We start from the raw sequence: 20,229 nt of genomic DNA on the forward strand, positions 1-20,229 counted from the left end.
ATTTGTTTTTGAAATAACTAAATAGTTTGCATATTTGTCAAAAAAAAAAAACTAAAAAAGTAATTGAAATTACTATTAATTTTACTTGCAATAGTAAAATACTAAACCAAATGTATAATTTATATTTTATTTTATTTAATAAATTTAAACTATAATACTAATTTTTTTCAAAAAAAACTTTTACAAACAAAATTTAAAATACACATTTTTAAAATTTAACTACACCAGCTCCAAGTCAGCTAGCGACTTTTTTTTAAGTAACTACTAACTACAATTAAAATCAAAGGATCTGCTATATTTTTCATGCTTTGAAAACAATTCATTAAAATCTCGAGTTTTTAAATATATGTAAAACACGAAGGAGCAGATCTTTTATCACAAATTTTCAAAAATTATATTTAATTTAGTTTATAATAATATAGGGAACTCAAAAATTAAAAAACGAAAAATCAAAAAAATTACTTACTTCAACCTTTCTCCCAGTTATTAGTTTCGTTTTAAACTTGGTTTACGTTTTAGTTTTAATTTGCTATTCTAGAAAATTCCAAAATTCCTTTAGAGTTTATCAGTAAAACCACTTACTTTAAGTATTTTTTTTAATTAGTTCGGTCTAATAGTAGATTACGCACCTATAATCCATGATGTTTTCATTTAAATTCAAATTATAACGAATTGAAAGTTTGAAGAAAATATTAATTTAGTTTGTAAATGAAATCCTTTTATAGTACTCTGAAGGGCTCTTAATACGTTTTGAACTTCCAAAATAAATTAATGTACTAAGTTACGTTTAAAAGAACCTTTTGTAACAATTCCAATATATATATATATATATAAAAAACGGTGATAAATAGTAAAACCCACTTATTTTTCAATTAATACATTTCAGATACACAAATTAATTAAATAAAAGTATTTAAATAAGAATTGCTTCACTAAATTATGCATTTGTACTTTAAATAATACCTGATTTTGAAATTATATTAGAATAATTATATTGTTAAACTTCTTTCATTTTTAAAAATGTAGTAGAAAATGAAAGATATTTTAATTAAAACATTTCTTAATTTCTTTATTACCTAAAAATATTTACAATATTTACAAATTTTTATATTGTTTAACTTCTTTCATTTTTAAAAATGTAATTGCTTGACTTAAATAAAGCGTGAAAATTATTAGTTTCAAATGATATTTACAAATCTTATCAACTCTAAAGTCCATTTTTCAGGTATTAGTAAGTATTTCATACAAACTAACTTCTAAAATATGGATTTAGTTCGTAAATAAAATTATTTTAAATTATTTTGAAGGACTCTTTATACGTTTTGAACTTGAATAATATTAAAAACAATAATCTAAGATACCCTTTAAAGTTAAATTCCTTTAGTTTATCAGTAAAACCACTTACTTTAAGTATTTTTTAATCCGTTCGGTCTAATAGTAGATTACGCACCTATAATCCATGATGTTTTCATTTAAATTCAAATTATAACGAATTGAAAGTTTGAAGAAAATATTAATTTAGTTTGTAAATGAAATCCTTTTATAGTACTCTGAAGGGCTCTTAATACGTTTTGAACTTCCAAAATAAATTATTGTACTAAGTTACGTTTAAAAGAACCTTTTGTAACAATTCCAATATATATATATATATAAAAAAACCGTGATAAATAGTAAAACCCACTTATTTTTCAATAAATACATTTCAGATACACAAATTAATTAAATAAAAGTATTTAAATAAGAATTGCTTCACTAAATTATGCATTTGTACTTTAAATAATACCTGATTTTGAAATTATATTAGAATAATTATATTGTTAAACTTCTTTCATTTTTAAAAATGTAGTAGAAAATGAAAGATATTTTAATTAAAACATTTCTTAATTTCTTTATTACCTAAAAATATTTACAATATTTACAAATTTTTATATTGTTTAACTTCTTTCATTTTTAAAAATGTAATTGCTTGACTTAAATAAAGCGTGAAAATTATTAGTTTCAAATGATATTTACAAATCGTATCAACTCTAAAGTCTGTTTGTTTTATTTAAAAAATAGGCTTGTTCACTTTCGATTATTTAAACATTTAACAATTTTTATTTAACTATTGGTTATTTAAATAAATACCACTTTTATTCAAATAAATGCTTGGTTGGGTAAAAAACACAATTAAATAAGTTAAAATGATATTCTTTTTACCAACGTTTTTTAAATAAATCGGAAAATTTGTGGATAAAAATTAATCGACTGCCGAACACTAGAAGCAATTCTAATTTAAATGCGTATATTTAAATAGGAAAAAATGAACGATTCGATCGGAGGCATATCATTAATTTAACGTATTGAACGTAGAGTAAGAGGCTTTTGTAGTAATTACTACCTATATTTGCATTTCAGAAATCTATTTTAACATATTGAACGCCAAGAAAAGAGGCTTTTGTAGTATTTACTACCTATATTTGCATTTCAGAAATCTATTTTAACATATTGAACGCCAAGAAAAGAGGCTTTTGTAGTATTTTTCCTCCTATATTTACATATTGGAATGTAATTTAACGTATTGAAGGTAAAGTATAGAGATTTTGTAGTATTTTACTACCTATATTGGCATTTCGGAAGTATATTTTAACGTGTTGAATGTAGAGTATAGAGAGTGTTGTAGTATTTTTCTTCCTACGTGACTACACCGGAAACGTCTCTGTGTTATTCGCTTTAGTAATCAAGCCGACTCTGAACATATGTTTTACTCTTTATTCTACGAGGTTTAAACATACACCATTTCAGTACATTCTTAACTTATTCCATACGCTATTTAAAACACATGCGATGAAGATAACGAGGAAACAAGTTAACTCTGAACATATATGTTATGCTCTATACGTGAAGGATGTTGTAAGCTTAAATTCATAATGGTTAATGTGTAGTATTTTTCTACCTTTTTACATTTTATAGTATTTCTTTATCTATATTTGTGTATCGGAAATGTATTTTAACGTATCGAACGTAGAGTAAATTTTTTTTATATTTTCTTTATATATTTGCGTATCAGAGTTGTGTGTTGTCGTATTAAAAGAAGAAAAAGGAACTTTTCATAGTGTTATTCTACCTATTTACATATCGGAAATGTATTTATATTTTACCGTATTTAAAATATAGGTAATTGTTTTTATTGGCTTGACTTAAATAAAGCGTGAAAGTTATTAGTTTCAAAATGATATTTACAAATCTTATCCACACAAATTTAATTTAATTTTAATTTTAGTGTTTTATAGTATCTTTCTGACTATATTTGTGTATAAGAATTATATTTTACCGTATTTAAATAGTAATAAAAGCGAATTGAAAGTTTGAAGAAAATATGAATTAAGTTCGTAAATAAAATCCTTTTATAGTACTTTGAAGGACTCTTAATACGTTTTCAACTTGAATAAAATTAAAAACAATAATCTAAGATACCCTTTAAAGTTAAATTCCTTTAGAGTTTATCAGTAAAACCACTTTAAGTATTTTTTCAATCCTTATACCTATATTTACATATTGGAACTGTTACAAAAGGTTCTTTTAAACGTAACTTAGTACACTAATTAAGTATTTTTAATTTACCGTAATTAAAATATAGGTAAGTGGTTTTCATCTTATTTTATACCTACGGAAGCGATAAATAAATTAAAGCAATAAATTTTTGGAGTTTGGAGATGGGTGGAAAAAAAAAATAAGGCTCTTCGTTTTTCCAACTGCTTTTCTGATGTACCCAAAAATGGACCAAAATAGACCAAAAGTACCCTTAAAACGACCAAAGTCACCATTTTCGGCCCTATGTACCCCATTTCGGAACAAAAGTACCCCAAACTGGACCTATTAGCTTTATGGTAATGTTAAACTCCCATAGAGATTCCCCTAAAAGAAAAAAACTTGCGGTCCAATTTTGGGTACATGAATTATTTCGGAGAGGGAATCCATGTTTTAAATTCAAATTAACCGCGCGCCCGGGCAATCCGCGCCTCCCAGGTAATCCGCGCACGCGCGCGCTATCTTCCTGCCTAGGTTATCAAGTATCATACAACTTACATAATTTCCACTTATTTCGTACGATAAAACGCGATCGAGATATTCGTTTTAAGAAATACTCGTGAGATTGGTTCAAGTGTCAAGCATATTTAAGTACTACAATGATATTAAAATGAAGTTTAAAAATATTTCCATTCTACTTTAACAACGAATATTACATGACGTCAAAACAATCTTAAATTCAAATTAACCGCGTCCCCCGGGGAATCTGCGCACGCGTCGCCTAGGTTATCAATTTTTACATAATTTCAACTTATTCCGTACGATAAAACTTGATAAGATATACGTTCAAGTATCTTTCGAGATAAGCGTAGATAAATGAACAAGTTGGCCTGGACACAATATGTTGATATACGAAAAAACAAATCGTCGCGAGAAATATCATAAATACATTGACTTTTCGACGATTTTACCCCCATTTCACCCCTTAAATCCCGGATCTCGATCCCGAACCTAAACCTGAACCTGGGATCGATGTCTCGCCCTTACTTTCCTTCTACTCGAATGGGTTAGCAGTTTTGCCTCTGACCTTCATCACCTGTCCGGATAATCGACTATAATGCAAAAACGTTGTGATCAGATTATCATGTTTTGTAGTATTTATTTATTGTAAATAGAGTGACTATCACCGTATCACGCTTTTAAACTCAGCTAATTTGAAAAACGTCACTTGAAAATAGCCAGTCAAAGGAAAAAAACACCCTTGACTTAAAGGGGAACGGCCAAGCTTTTCCAAATATGGCCTTATTTCCGTATCAAAAGATTAACAAGACGTTCAATATACTAACACGTTTTTTTTGTCTTGAAAAAATAGCTTTTGGCCCAAAAAGTTGAAACGAAAAATAACGCCAGGTGTTTGGGTTTGAATTTTCGCCGCCATCTTAGGGGCTACCGTCAGCGCCCCTAACCCCGTATGAGCGATTTGCGAACTATACTAACTTTCAAAATCGCTTAAGTCTCTTATAACTGTAACGCGCCGCGCGTGCAAAACATATTTTTTCGCGTCTTCAGCAGCGCGCGCTTTTACGTTGTTTTTCTGTCTCACCGACTTCTCACCAGGTATCGCGGCGGACGCGCGCTTTTTGATTTCCCTAAAATTCTTTATTTTATTAAAAATTAAGCACTCAATATTTTTTGAAGCGGTTTTAACCATAAATTTTAGTTTTTAATGGGCTATAGGGCTCTCTAACTGGTTAAAGCTTGACCATTCCCCTTTAATTAATTTATTTAACCATAAATTTCAGTTTTTAATGGGCTATAGGGCTATCTAACTGGTTAAAGCTAAATGGAAACGAATAGTGTCCCAGATTCTTTTAGCAACGATATAGTTTTTTTGTCAAGAATCCAGTACTCCTATAGCGGGAGTTTATTTATGGTGTTTTGACATACATTTCTTTCTTGTCAATGGAAAGGCGGTTCACTCTCTTTCAACAAGATATAGAGAAAATACACACCCGCGGATATTCATACGATTTCGGACAACCCGCCGCGCTCTCCCCCCCCCCTACCCGTTTCCTGGAATTCTTGACCAAAGAAACTGTAATAGATATAAAAAACCAACAAACAAGCGCAATAAATAACGGACTTAAAAGGCAATAGTGGATAAAAAATCAGAATGGAGGTCCCGAAGCAATCGACGAACACACGCCGAGAAGAATAATAACAGCAGACCTTCTCTTTGATATGTTTTATTCCCTTCGAGCGCACGCTGAGATGGAGAGCAATTCCCATTCGGATCGGCTGGACATGCTTTATTGGCAGCAGATTTCCGAGAACGATTCAAAAAGTATTTATACTAAGACTCAAAGCATAAAGCACCGTTTTTGTTTCCATATAATTTGTTTGGTATATTTCCTTATCATAATGCCAAGATGGTTACGACAGTTGGAATGGGAATTTTCACAAATAATTGTGTTCTTTATTTTAATAAGCCTTTCTATTCTTTATTTTAATAAGCCTTTCTATAAAGTCATTACGCTTTCCGAACTTGTTTTAATGTATCGTCCCGAGATACGTAAGAGTTCAGTTCAGTTTTGAATGTTAGATCGTTAAAAAAGGGCTGCTCGTCGATTTTTAATAGGTGTTTCTATAAAATAAATCAATAAAAAAATTAAATGTATAAAATGTTTTTCCCCGCGTCACGAGCTTAAGCTTTTTAATGCTTTATTGGAACGCGCGTTTCGCACGTCGACTTCAAATACCAAAATCTTTATCGACTCCAGCGCACGCTCTCTATCTTCAATATCTTTAGCTAGTGACGTAGAAAAAACATTTACACGTGACCTCACGTATTTTATAGAAACACCTATTCATGTCTGGTTCAACTTGTTAAAATGTTATTATTTTTGGGTAAAAAGCTCGTGCATTTTTTTTTCATTTCAGGGAGCACGCGCGAATTCGCTCGAGCCCGTTTACGCTAAGATATCAAGACGCGCGTGGAACGTTTTAACAAGTATAATAAGACATAAAACGTCAGCTGAGAGCAAAATCCACGTAATTTCTTAAGAGAAGTGTACATTGTTACGTGGATTTTGCTCTCGGCCGACGAAATATAGTATGCTAGCTAGGAGCAACAAAAAAGGAGAATGCAACCCGTCAAAAGTCGAGTATTTTCTTGCGTACATTTTTCATTGGTTAGACGCTTTAGCGCCTGCTGCCGCTGGAAGGGGAAAATTTGGAAATTGTCTTCCCCCCGCCCGTAAAACGATCATCGTTAAGGTTCGTCCAATGAAATTTGTACACAACCCTGCGTTAGCGTGTTGAAAGGCTAGCTGCGTTCTCCTTGTGTTTGTGGCTCCTAGATGCTAGCGTCTATTGAAACGTCACTTCTACGTCACGAGTGACGCGCCCGATACATCTAAACAAGAAGGCCAATGTTACTTTATAGAAAGGCATATAAACGTTTGATTGAGAGATAAACGGTTTTTAACCGCAAGTAGGATGTGCTAAAGTTTCCAATTATAAAGATCGCAATTTTGTAGGTCGATATCCTCATTCTCAAGGTCAAGATCGACTGAATTATTATAGTTATTTTTATTAGAATTTTTAGTATAATCTTGAGATAAAAATTTTAAAAGTCAATATCACCTTCTAGAGATGGGATAGGTTAATATTGCAAAGTTGGTCTCAAATATTTATTTCTGGTAATTCACCTCGGATTTGATTGCCATTTTAAAAAGATTTATTGTCCGACGATAAAGCCAATGAATAGCACAGAGACCCGCATCAATTTTTAATTAAGACTTTGGATCAATATTTGCCTAAAATTTGCATAAATGAGTATGAAACCCGCAGATAATTCTTTGCGAATCTCGTATTCGGTTACGGAATTTAAGGAAACTTAGGTTATTTGGAGTTAGCGAATTTTAGAGAATGGAGAATTCCCTCTGATCGCAATACTTTGAATCGGGAATGGGAATTTCCCTCTGATCGCAATACTTTGAATCGGGAATGGAATTTCCCTCCGATCGCAATACTTTGAATCGGGAATGGGAATTTCCCTCTGATCGCAATACTTTGAATCTGGAATGGGAATTTCCTTCTGATCGCAATACTTTGAATCGGGAGTGGGAATTTCTCTCTGACCGCAATACTTTGAATCGGGAATGTTAATTTCCCTCTGACCGCAATACTTTGAATCGGGAATGGGAATTTCCCTCGGATCGCAATACTTTGAATCGGGAATGGGAATTTCCCTCTGATCGCAATACTTTGAATCTGGAATGGGAATTTCTCTCTGACCGCAATACTTTGAATCGGGAATGTTAATTTCCCTCTGACCGCAATACTTTTAATCGGGAATGGGAATTTCCCTCGGATCGCAATACTTTGAATCGGGAATGGGAATTTCCCTCGGATCGCAATACTTTGAATCGGGAATGGGAATTTCCCTCGGATCGCAATACTTTGAATCGGGAATGGGAATTTCCCTCTGATCGCAATACTTTGAATCGGGAATGGAGTTTCCCTCCGATCGCAATACTTTGAATCGGGAATGGGAATTTCCCTCTGATAGCAATACTTTGAATCTGGAATGGGAATTTCCTTCTGATCGCAATACTTTGAATCGGGAGTGGGAATTTCCCTCTGACCGCAATACTTTGAATCGGGAATTGTAATTTCCCTCTGACCGAAATACTTTGAATCGGAAATGGTAATTTCCCTCTGATCGCAATACTTTGAATCGGGAGTGGGAATTTCCCTCTGATCGCAATACTTTGAATTGGGATTGAGAACTTCCCTCTGATCGCAACATTTTGAAATATCAGAATATCAGACGCATTCTATTTTCTGGTAATTATAAGATACTAGGCAAGAAATTAATAAAGGTTTTCTTAGCTTTGAAGAAAAGTAACAATCGTAAAGTACTTTGAGAATTTCCAGACACCAAAATATATGAAACCTTTCAATTTATCACGTGTACGGAAAACATGGCTTTCATTCCCAGATCTGTCCTACAAACAAAATTCCAATCTCGACAAATTACCAATCTCGACTTCTCTTCTCTAAATAAGACAAAATCCGAGTCTACATTTGACTAAAACCCAAAACAACAAAGAAGAATGCGTAAATTATGTCTTAACGATTGAATTTTCTCGAGAAGGAAGCAGTTAATGTTTCGTTGGTGGTTAGATTGGCCGTTCATCATCCCAAAACGCTTGTCCGCTCGAATCAGCCCAAAACAAGGAAAATTTCTCTGGGCCATCGCATTCGCCAACGCGAAGAGAATAAAAAGATGGGGATGGTATGTATATGTGGCAACCAAAAAAAGAAGATATTTATAGTGTTTACGGATGGATTATAGAGGCGTTTTCTTAATCGAGATAAACAGCGGAACAACAAGCGAGCCGTTGCCTCTTTCACATTCATCGTGAAACATCGTTCTTAGAAGCAACTGTAGAGAACAACTCGGTACGTGGGAAAAATGCGGCTTTGGATTAATCCCAAAATTCATCGGATACGACAGATTTACTAGATCACGTAAAGGAATGCTTAGTTTTTGCTTACTATAGCCTTTGTTTAGAACCTAGATAAAACACGACAGGCAACAATGTATCGTGGTATTTTATGAGTAGGCAGTATATTTAATTGGCACCTATTTCCAGGGCAGTTTAATCCAATGGGCACAATGGGCACTGTGTCTACGACCTACGAAGGTTAGGAGGGACTAATACGTAAGTTTATAAGTATTAAAAATTCAATTATTCAAAGTTCTTCTTAGAATATAGGGATTTGACAGCATGACGTAGAAAACACGTTATGCTGCAAAGTCTGTAATAAAGTCACAAATATGGAGTGGCGGAGTGGTTAGCACTTTCACCTCGAAGCAAGAGGAGCCGGTTTCGATCCCAGCTTGTGGCACTGGGTTTTCTCCCGAGCTCTTCGGTTTCACCTTCCATAAAAACCTATTGAGGTTAACGGTAATATAGTTAGTGTTGGGAACTGTTGGCTCGTGTGGCATGAAGGGCTTTCTACCACCCTCCTACGCATTGGAACCCGGCCACATTAATTAATGGCTTTAAAAGTCGCTTGATGACTTAGGCCTAAGGTGGCAAATTGGGTATTAACCTAGCTGATTATTTGGGTTTTAGTGCCCCCAGGACCTACGGAGGTCTTAAAACAGCACTGCATATTTTGGGCAAAACAAATGAAATCACGCATCATCTCAGAATTGGTTTCTAAATAATCCAAAGAATAACAATTGGAGATCGAAATATTGGGGACATGGTAAAAATTCGACTTAAAATATCGATTGATTTTGCCATATACTGTCGTCATGTAGGTAAGTTCTTCCAACCGATTCTCAGAAAACAGTTGTACTATCTGACCGGAGCAAATAATTACGTAAAATCAGACAACAGATATTATCAGATTAAAATCCGAAACTTATCTGAATTGATTGTAAACTAGCAAACAGAAGGTGACCGTATTTCAGATAGATTTTACTGGTATATCCCCGATTAATTTACTTTTGAAATTTCTTTTTATTTTGATTTATTTTTACAATACTATATATACATTAATCGTATAAATCAGCTAATTGAATCTAGTCCGATGATTTATAACAAATGAGTTCAGTTCTTGGGATAATGAATTGGATACAATTTGAGAACAGATTGCTGGATGGAGGTGTGGGAAAAGATTAGCCTGATCTAGCTAAATAAATATCTTGAGATATCTGAGAACTGTGACCTGAATAACCTGATTAGTTGGCCGTTAGAAGCACTAATGTAAGTTGTCCAGAAATTAATCGCTCAACCAATGGAAATTAACAAACGAATGTAGGATTGTGGTAGGATTATTTAGGATTGAGATAGGATAATGTAGGATTGCTGGGGGAAATGTTTTGGTTACAGATAATATCCGAAGTAAGACTCGAGGGGCAGGTCACTTCCTTGATTAACGACGCACCCCTCAAAAGATTAAATCCGATTTAATCGTGATTATTTTGATTAAATTCAATTTAATCACGATTAAGTTGATTAAATCACGTTTATTCATGATTAGAATGTTTAAATCTTATTTAATCATGATTGAATGATTAAATCTGATTAAAATGATTAAATCCTGATTAATAAAATTATATCGTGATTAGTATGATTAAATCGTACTTTAGTTTTGATTTTAATGATAAATTCTCGATTCAACCGATTATATTGATTAAATATCGTTTAAATGATTAAATCCTGATTAAAAAGATTAGATCACGATTAGAATGATTAAATCTCGTTTAAATCGTGATTAGATTTTCTAATCTTGATTAGATTTTTTTAATCTTGATTACCCTGATTTAATCATTTTACTATAATTAAGACGCACCCAAAACGGAAGTGACCTGCCCCTCGGTACGACTTAAGGTTTTGAGTAATTTTAATCAAATATGTGTTAGTTTCGTTAAAATTGATTATTCAATGTTTCTTTGCGCAATTTGCAAATTTATTAATTTAATGATGATTGAATGAGAAAATTTGACGCATCATTTATGGGATAAGCATCCATCAAGACCATCAAAATGAAACACAGGCTCAAGGCAGTTTTCAAACCACGAAATCATACAAAGTATGGCGGCTCAAAATTTATCACCTTGCAATGAGCAATGTAAAGTTTTCATCGATTTGGGGTAGTAACTTAATTATGAGGTATTTTTTCAAGATGAAATTGGTTTAGAATAGAGGTCGGTAACGGTTAATCATTATCCATGATTAAATTGATTTTTTTGGGGAAAAAATGTAAACAAAGAAATTTACCGGTTAATATTTCGGAAAATGATTAAAAAACATGTATTATTCGTAAAATTTGAGCTTTTTATCGAAAAAAACGTCGTTTTTTCGATTAATTTTACAAATTTATCAAAAAATTAATCGGATAATACAGAAATATAAATTACTTGATCAAAACATTTTACGAATAATTTTGAGAGATTTATCTATTGAATAAAAGTTAATCATCCCCGACCTCTAGTTTAGAAAATCACAATATTAAGTAGGTTTAATTTTTTTTCAAATCGCATTTTGAAAAGTCAACGTACATGTTTTAAGCGAACATTAGAAATATAGTAAAATTAATACTTATATTAGCTTTACGATATCTCATTTATACTTCTGATAATATATAAAATAGATACAAATTTACTGTACACACTTATTTACTCTGAAGTCCAAGACATAAATTAATAAGGCTTTGAAAGTAGAAAGTAACGTTTATTTTGGCGAAAGAGAGATTACATTGGAATTATATTATAAAATTTACCGAACAACTCTTGTGAAGGTAGTTATTTCGAAATTGGAGAAATAGGTTTTGTCTAGAATTTATAACTATAATCCTTACTTGACCTTAATTGCCAGAGTTAAAGGTTTAGCTTGAGATCGTTAAAACCATTAGTAACATAATAAATATAAGAAAGACTTTGGACTATTTCGGAAAAGGAAAAACACCCCTCTCTTCGTTGAAAAAATTATTGACATTCTAATGCGAGCGAAAACACGTTTATTGTGATGTTTATAGCAGTCAATTTTATGTTCCCATTCAAAACGTTCCATTATATTACTAAAGTAATTGTTATATTTACTGTTTTTCCATTTTTAATAAGCCTTGGCTAATATTTAGAATATGTTGTCGGTTGCTATTTCTCGGTAAGAATTACCTAACATGTCACTTCCAAAGACTGGATAAAAATGAAAGAACAACAAAAATTAAAAGTGCACAAGAACTTTTATTTTAAAAACAAAAATTTTATATTTTTTGTTATTGTTGTTTATTTATTATTTACATTATATTTATGTTTTTAAAATAAACTTTCTTGTGCATTTTTAATTTCCCTTGTCCTTTCATTTTTTAACCAGTTTGTCTTGCACAAGTAGCTAGAAATATTTCTTAATTACTTCCAAAGAGCTTAGGTACCTAATGATAACGTACTCTTAGCATCATGAAAAGAGGTAGTGTCATTCTTAGAATTATTACGTTATTTATGGTAAATCAGCTTCTTTTGTAGAAAAGCGTAAGACCCTTTTAATTATTGTTGTACTTAGGTTTTGTTCGCGGGTTTTCTCAGTCACTGTTTAGCATCACGGTCTGTAAAAATGTGAAAGACGGTCGAAGAAGATTTTCCGCGAATAGTGAGAGTCAACGACGTCCCTGAATATTACGTATAGCCCGGATGATATACGAGCCAAAGGAGATTTTGATGAATCTTCCCCTTCAGCTCGCTTTCCATATTATTACCAAAACGCGCCTTTAAAACTCCGGGGAAACTGATACGCGGGTTAATGCGATTTCCCTCGCTCTCGCTATACTGGAAACCCTCACCGCGTCATTCCGCACTCGGACTACACCGGGACTACACCGGGACAGAGTCGGAGGGTCGAGCGGACTACCCGCTCTTGGTGGAACGATAATGGGGAAAATCACGCCAGTTTTTCTACATTCGTTTTTCATTCGAGCGGAAGTTCTTTTTTTTTTCTTTCTTTAGAGCCTAATGCCTTCGTATTTTCGAGTCTCGTTTGATTTATCGGAGTTTATTATGTTTTGAGGAAATAGTACGTATTAGTTTCCACGTATACGAAGCGGCCGATTTGAATGCCGTCATCCTAATTTACATATCTCGGGAACCGATTGTGCCAGAAAGTTAAATTATAGATCCAACATGTCGAACCCTATCTATTTGGACAAACGGACGCCCTAAATTTTCGATGTGAAGTCGCTCATTTGTTTTTATGATTTATTGATTTTACATTCGTATCTTTAAAGATTAAACTCAATTTCGTTGAAAAACTTTTTGGTAACCCAGCTATATTAGTTAGATTTATTAGTTTTAATTGTAAATAATTTTTACAGCGATTTTTTTGCGTGTTACAACAACCTAGTCCAGGTGTTTGAAGAACTCCAAATACTTAAATTTAATCATTTTTGCGCACACTACAACTAAATGATAGATGATAATAATATAATAACTGTGCTTTATCAAAATAGATTAAGCTTTTGGTACAAAGGTATAATTTTAAAGGATTAATTCCCCATAGTTTACGTTTAAGTATACATTAATTATTTAATTAATTGAAAGGCGTTTTCTCTCGTTCCCTTTTTCATAGAAACTTGTTGAAGTAACGGAGCGGTTGGCTCGCGTGAATCTGTTCCATTGCGCCGAATCCCATTCGACCGAACCCAATCCAATTCGACCGAAAAAGCCGCACTTTGGCGGATTTAGAATTCGGTCTAATGGGATTGTCCCATTCGACCGAAAAACCCGCCCTTCTCCGGGTTTAGGATTCGGCTTTATCCGTTTCAGCATCTGTCAGAACAGCATGCAGTGTAACCTAACCTAACCTAACCTAACCTAACAGACTTAAAAATGTATTAAAACGCTTCCATAAATATCAAAAGGAGTAGAAAGAAAAACAATTTTTTTTTGCGGTCGCTCAATTGTGAAGATTGCGTCGGTCGATTAGAAAAATACAAAACCCGCCTTTGGGCTAATTTCATCAAAAACATTGGCGGAATTCAGTCTAATGGGAATTCGGTCAAATGGGATTCAGCGCAATGGGAAGATACCGCTCGCGTGGCATGAAGGGCTTGCCACCACCTGAAATAATGGCATTAAAAGTCGCTAACAAAATGAAGTCTACGGTGGTGCCTTGGGGATTAGCCTAGCTGCTTATAAATATCGAGCTTTAATGGAAAGATACCTTTACAGACGAGACAGTCGTCGATTGTACGAACTCTGATGTCTAGGACATCTTGTTGCAGCATCTTCGTCTTTGGCTCACTCCCTTTGCTTTCAGAGTCGGAGAGACGCGTTTTGCCTAATCGAGGCTCCACCGAGGGCCTTAATGGTCGGGGAGTTTCAGGCCAACGCTAATGCGATTTAAAACTATGTATGATAAGAAGACAGGCTTGAAAGCAACTACGCGATGCTAAATCGGCAAATCGGGGACGCGTATATTATTTATTCCCTGTCTAAGGTTTTTCCGGCCTAACACGACGAATTCAATACCCATCGTACATCACCGGTTTATCCGCTGATTTGGATATATGGTTTACTTCTCGCGAAAAGCTTTTTCATTTTGCTCGCTTAATACGCTAGCTAATGGTGGTATTTCGTATCAACATTGACGGCTTTATTTCCGCTCGAAGTATTGCGAGTGATACTTGTCCCAACGTAGTGTAATGCAATTTTAATGTAGTGATGACTCGATTTACAACAAGTTTTTAAGTTTTAAAATTTAGGGTTGGTTTTTATTTAAAGTTGCACTTAGTTTCATTTGAAATTGAGAAACATTTCTCTAAAAAATAATAGTTCTTTAAAGGAAATATAACCTCTGGTATTTGTTGTGGAACACCAACGTTTGGAGCTCTGGCCACTCTTGCCTTTGCTTTTAAAAATGTTTGGCACCACGGTACAGGGAAATTTGAAAATTGAAGGGGTCTTCCATAAATATTGCTTTACAGGTTATATTCCCTTTAAGCGTTTAAAAAAATATATGGATTTTAACTTTTTTTCACTCCTTTTTTGGAAGGTTTGTTAAATTTGTACCTTATGTCATAATCTAAGTAAAAAAAAGTTAAAAAACCAGCACGGTAAATTGTAGTTCAATTTGGATAAACTTGGTGTCGCTTGCAGATCACTTTTCGTAGCTATTATTGAAAGGATTTATTAATGCGCTATTTGACTTGATTTAAAATGTGTAACTTAGTAGCGTAGACAAGATTTTGGTTCAGGGGGACATGCCCCCGGGCTTGTTCTGACTAAAGAAAATTATAGGTCAAAAGGATTATACTGCCCTTAAGGTTGCTCGGCTTTATAGATAGAACCGTAACTCTGTAACTATGATCGATAAGTGTATCAGTTAGTCGATTTAATGTCTGATAGCTTTGATTAGGATTGATGTCATACTCGTAAAGAGAAAAATACGTGACTTAAAAACCGGATTATCCTACGCCTTGGCACAGCTTACAACACGACCAAGCACAGATTTACCGCTGAATCTGAAGTCCAATAAAAATAGACATACCGATCAGTAGAATCTTATAATAGATAATTCCATCAAGCCCATTTCTAGGCGTATACGCGAACGTCTGCAACGTTCAGGAGATTGGTAGACGTTCGCGTAAACGCCTAGAAATGGGTTTGCTGAAACTCTCTATTATATTGCTTTCCAGAGAGATATTTTTCACCGAGACTATTAATATGAAACATGTAACTTTTCAGGCTTAACGCAGATTCTAATAGGCGTTACTATATGAATTACTTTACTTAAAAACAATTTTCGGCCTAGGAGCGCGCAAAATTTTCAAATTCGAGGTCAAATGTATCTATATAAGGAAAGCGTCTCCAACATGAGGAGTATAGTAGTCTGATAACTTCGATTCATTTACTTTTGGTTGAATTGAACACGCTAAAGATAGAGAACTGGCACACTTATGTGCAAACGTAATTATAAACTCACGATGGTACGAAATCCTTTTACTAGTGTAAGACAGCGCTGGTGGTGAAATTACAGTCAATTGTTTCTGAATTTGGAACTTTTCATTCGAGAAAAAGAAAGTTCTTTCAATGGCGGCTATTAGCAGGAAACCGTCTCTTACAAGTTGGAAAATAAACGAAAGTGACCCGCCTGGCGGCATTTCTTTCCTGCCAGTCTTTTTTTTAATCTTCTCGATTTTCCCGAAGTTAGCAAAACAAGTATAGAAACAGGCGGTTAATTTTGCTCCAGAGAGATAACGGGTGCGAGGAATTCCAGGAATTTCTGGGGTTTTCTTTGGATCCCTTACTAACACCACCACCGGAGAGAGTCAAACTCCTTCCGAAAGAGAGATAAAACCTCCTCAGGAAAGACGAAAACGCCTTCTCCACGCACTCAATTTACAACAATTCTATAGCTCCAAGATAGAGGCGATTTCATTAAAAGTAAAGTTAAGAATGTGTTCAGGTGAATGAAGAAAATGTGACCACGATTCCCACCTACACGGAGAGGCGGACGAAAGTGGTTTCCCTTTCACTGGGAAAAAGATTACACGCGGAAGGGTGAAGGGGCGTGGTTTTTCTCCAGGGGATCACGGCTCGCTTCCCTCGTATTATCCGTTCACCCGACACCTTCTTGGTAAAATGTGTGTATAGAAAGATTTAGCAAAAATGGACAGCTATAGAAAAGGATAGTGTTTCGGCGCCACTTTGAAAATCCCAAATAATACGAAATCCGATGTCTAGAGGGCACCATTGTCGCTCGCAAAAAGGACAAAACCCTCTCTTCGGCGCGAGTTAATGAATCGGACTAATAGGAGAAGACCGCTCAACGGCGTGTTCGGAATCGCGGTTTAGAGCCCGTAATATAGCGAGCTCCCATTACGGGACAATCTTAAGAGAAAGCGATTTACATAGTGATTTCGCGGAGGGAGCTGCGGGGACGCTCGCCAAAAGGACTCTTCCCAAATAAATGGTGTTTTATTTCGCTCTTCAACTCCTATTCTACGTCTTCCACTTGATGTATAGTTATGGTTCCTGCCTCTGGCACCATTTTAATTAAAACTCCAGGAGCATTTCGCGAACGACCAAGTATACCGTTTCACCCTTTTTCTTCTCAGTCTTTTACTTACGTTCGCCGTTACACGAAACTCCGGCGCGTAGACTACGAGCTTTAAAGGAGGGTTGGATATTATCCGGAGTTTCTTAGTACGTTGAGCAGGCACAATTTCTATCACTATTTGCTTCTCGCGAGGACACCGGATCGGTTCCCGGATATAAAGAGGCACTGTTAAGATCAAATCTCCGATTTTCCAGTTAAATTTATCTGAACTGAAGGTTTTATATATATATATATATATATATGAAGGCTTGGTTCCGAAAGAAATCCGAGATTTTGGAAGAGGAATAATTCCTTTCTCTTCCTCTCAAAATACATCATTTTAAATCGAAACATTTTGAAGTTTCTCATATTACAAACCTTATACTTCGCGATATAATGTTGTACGGTGAAGATGGTTTTCCTCGAATAACTTTTAGTTCCGGCTGACTGCAACGACACACGGCGGTCAGAAATTGAAGTTGTGTACTCCTACGTACACTCAACGATTGAAAAATAAATTTGACTGATATAATAATAACAAGCAAGGCTAATACCCTTGGCACCACCTTAGGCATAAGTCGTCAAGCGACTTTTAAAGCTATTAAGTAAGGTGACCGGGTTATAATGCGTATATTAGCGTTAACCTCTACAAGATTTTAAGGAAGGGGAAACCGAATAGCTCGGGGGAAAAACCCTTAAACCCGAGGGGAGAGAACTGGCAAATTCAACGCGGAAGGAGTTGTTCCGAGTTTTCACCCGGTGCCACAAGGTAGGATCAAACTCGGCTCCTCTTGATCTAAAAAAGAAGCTTGCTTACTTCTACGTCATGCTGTCAAGTCCCTATATTCTAAGAAAAACATTGTTTAATAGAATTTTGTAGCACTCATAAACTTTCGTAGGCCCCTCCGAACCTTCGTAGGCTCTGGGCACAGTGCCCATTGGATTAAACTGCCCAGGAAATAGGTGGCAAATAAATATACTGCCTACTAAAAAATACTACGGTACATTGTTGCAAACTCAACGCAGAAGGAGTTGTTCCGAGTTTTCACCCAATGCCACAGGCTGGGATCGAACCTCTTGCTGAGACGCGAAAGTGCTAACCACTCCGCCACCCCTATATACACAGAAAAAAATGTGTTCAGATATTGAACACAATACATGAACACCATCATGCATCACTTTTCTGCTCGTGTTCAAAAACGAGAACGTGTTCAATTAGAAATATGGTAAGGTTTTGAACGTGTTTAATTAGAAATATGGTTAGATTTTGAACGTGTTTAATTAGAAATATGGTTAGATTTTGAACGTGTTTAATTAGAAATATGGTTAGATTTTGAAAGTGTTCAATTAGAAATATGGTAAGGTTTTGAACGTGTTTCATTAGAAATATGGTCAGATATTGAACGTGTTCAATTAGAAATATGGTCAGGTTTTGAACGTGTTCAATTAGAAATATGGTCAGGTTTTGAACGTGTTCAATTAGAAATATGGTCAGGTTTTGAATGTGTTCAATTAGAAATATGGTCAGGTATTGAACGTGTTCAATTAGAAATATGGTAAGGTTTTGAACGTGTTCAATTAGAAATATGGTAAGGTTTTGAACGTGTTCAATTAGAAATATGGTCAGGTTTTGAACGTGTTTAATTAGAAATATGGTTAGATTTTGAACGTGTTTAATTAGAAATATGGGTAGATTTTGAACGTGTTCAATTTGAAATATGGTAAGGTTTTGAATGTGTTCAATTAGAAATATGGTTAGATTTTGAACGTGTTCAATTAGAAATATGGTAAGGTTTTGAACGTGTTTAATTAGAAATATGGTCAGGTATTGAACGTGTTCAATTAGAAATATGGTCAGGTTTTGAACGTGTTCAATTAGAAATATGGTCAGGTTTTGAACGTGTTTAATTAGAAATATGGTCAGGTTTTGAACGTGTTCAATTAGAAATATGGTAAGGTTTTGAAAGTGTTTAATTAGAAATATGGTTAGATTTTGAACGTGTTTAATTAGAAATATGGTTAGATTTTGAAAGTGTTCAATTAGAAATATGGTAGGTTTTGAACGTGTTTAATTAGAAATATGGTTAGGTATTGAACGTGTTCAATTAGAAATATGGTCAGGTTTTGAACGTGTTCAATTAGAAATATGGTCAGGTTTTGAACGTGTTCAATTAGAAATATGGTCAGGTTTTGAACGTGTTCAATTAGAAATATGGTAAGGTTTTGAACGTGTTTAATTAGAAATATGGTCAGGTATTGAACGTGTTCAATTAGAAATATGGTCAGGTTTTGAACGTGTTCAATTAGAAATATGGTCAGGTTTTGAACGTGTTCAATTAGAAATATGGTCAGGTTTTGAATGTGTTCAATTAGAAATATGGTCAGGTATTGAACGTTTTCAATTAGAAATATGGTCAGGTTTTGAACGTGTTCAATTAGAAATATGGTCAGGTTTTGAACGTGTTCAATTAGAAATATGGTAAGGTTTTGAACGTGTTTAATTAGAAATATGGTTAGATTTTGAACGTGTTTAATTAGAAATATGGTAAGGTTTTGAACGTGTTCAATTAGAAATATGGTAAGGTTTTGAACGTGTTTAATTAGAAATATGGTCAGGTATTGAACGTGTTCAATTAGAAATATGGTCAGGTTTTGAACGTGTTCAATTAGAAATATGGTCAGGTTTTGAACGTGTTCAATTAGAAATATGGTCAGGTTTTGAACGTGTTCAATTAGAAATATGGTTAGGTATTGAACGTGTTCAATTAGAAATATGGTCAGGTTTTGAACGTGTTCAATTAGAAATATGGTCAGGTTTTGAACGTGTTCAATTAGAAATATGGTAAGGTTTTGAAAGTGTTCAATTAGAAATATGGTAAGGTTTTGAACGTGTTTAATTAGAAATATGGTCAGGTATTGAACGTGTTCAATTAGAAATATGGTCAGGTTTTGAACGTGTTCAATTAGAAATATGGTCAGGTTTTGAACGTGTTTAATTAGAAATATGGTCAGGTTTTGAACGTGTTCAATTAGAAATATGGTAAGGTTTTGAAAGTGTTTAATTAGAAATATGGTTAGATTTTGAACGTGTTTAATTAGAAAT

Source organism: Leiobunum rupestre, chromosome 7 (assembly GCF_980474605.1).
Source record: "Leiobunum rupestre chromosome 7, qqLeiRupe1.1.hap1, whole genome shotgun sequence".
In the NCBI taxonomy this organism is placed as follows: domain Eukaryota; kingdom Metazoa; phylum Arthropoda; class Arachnida; order Opiliones; family Sclerosomatidae; genus Leiobunum; species Leiobunum rupestre.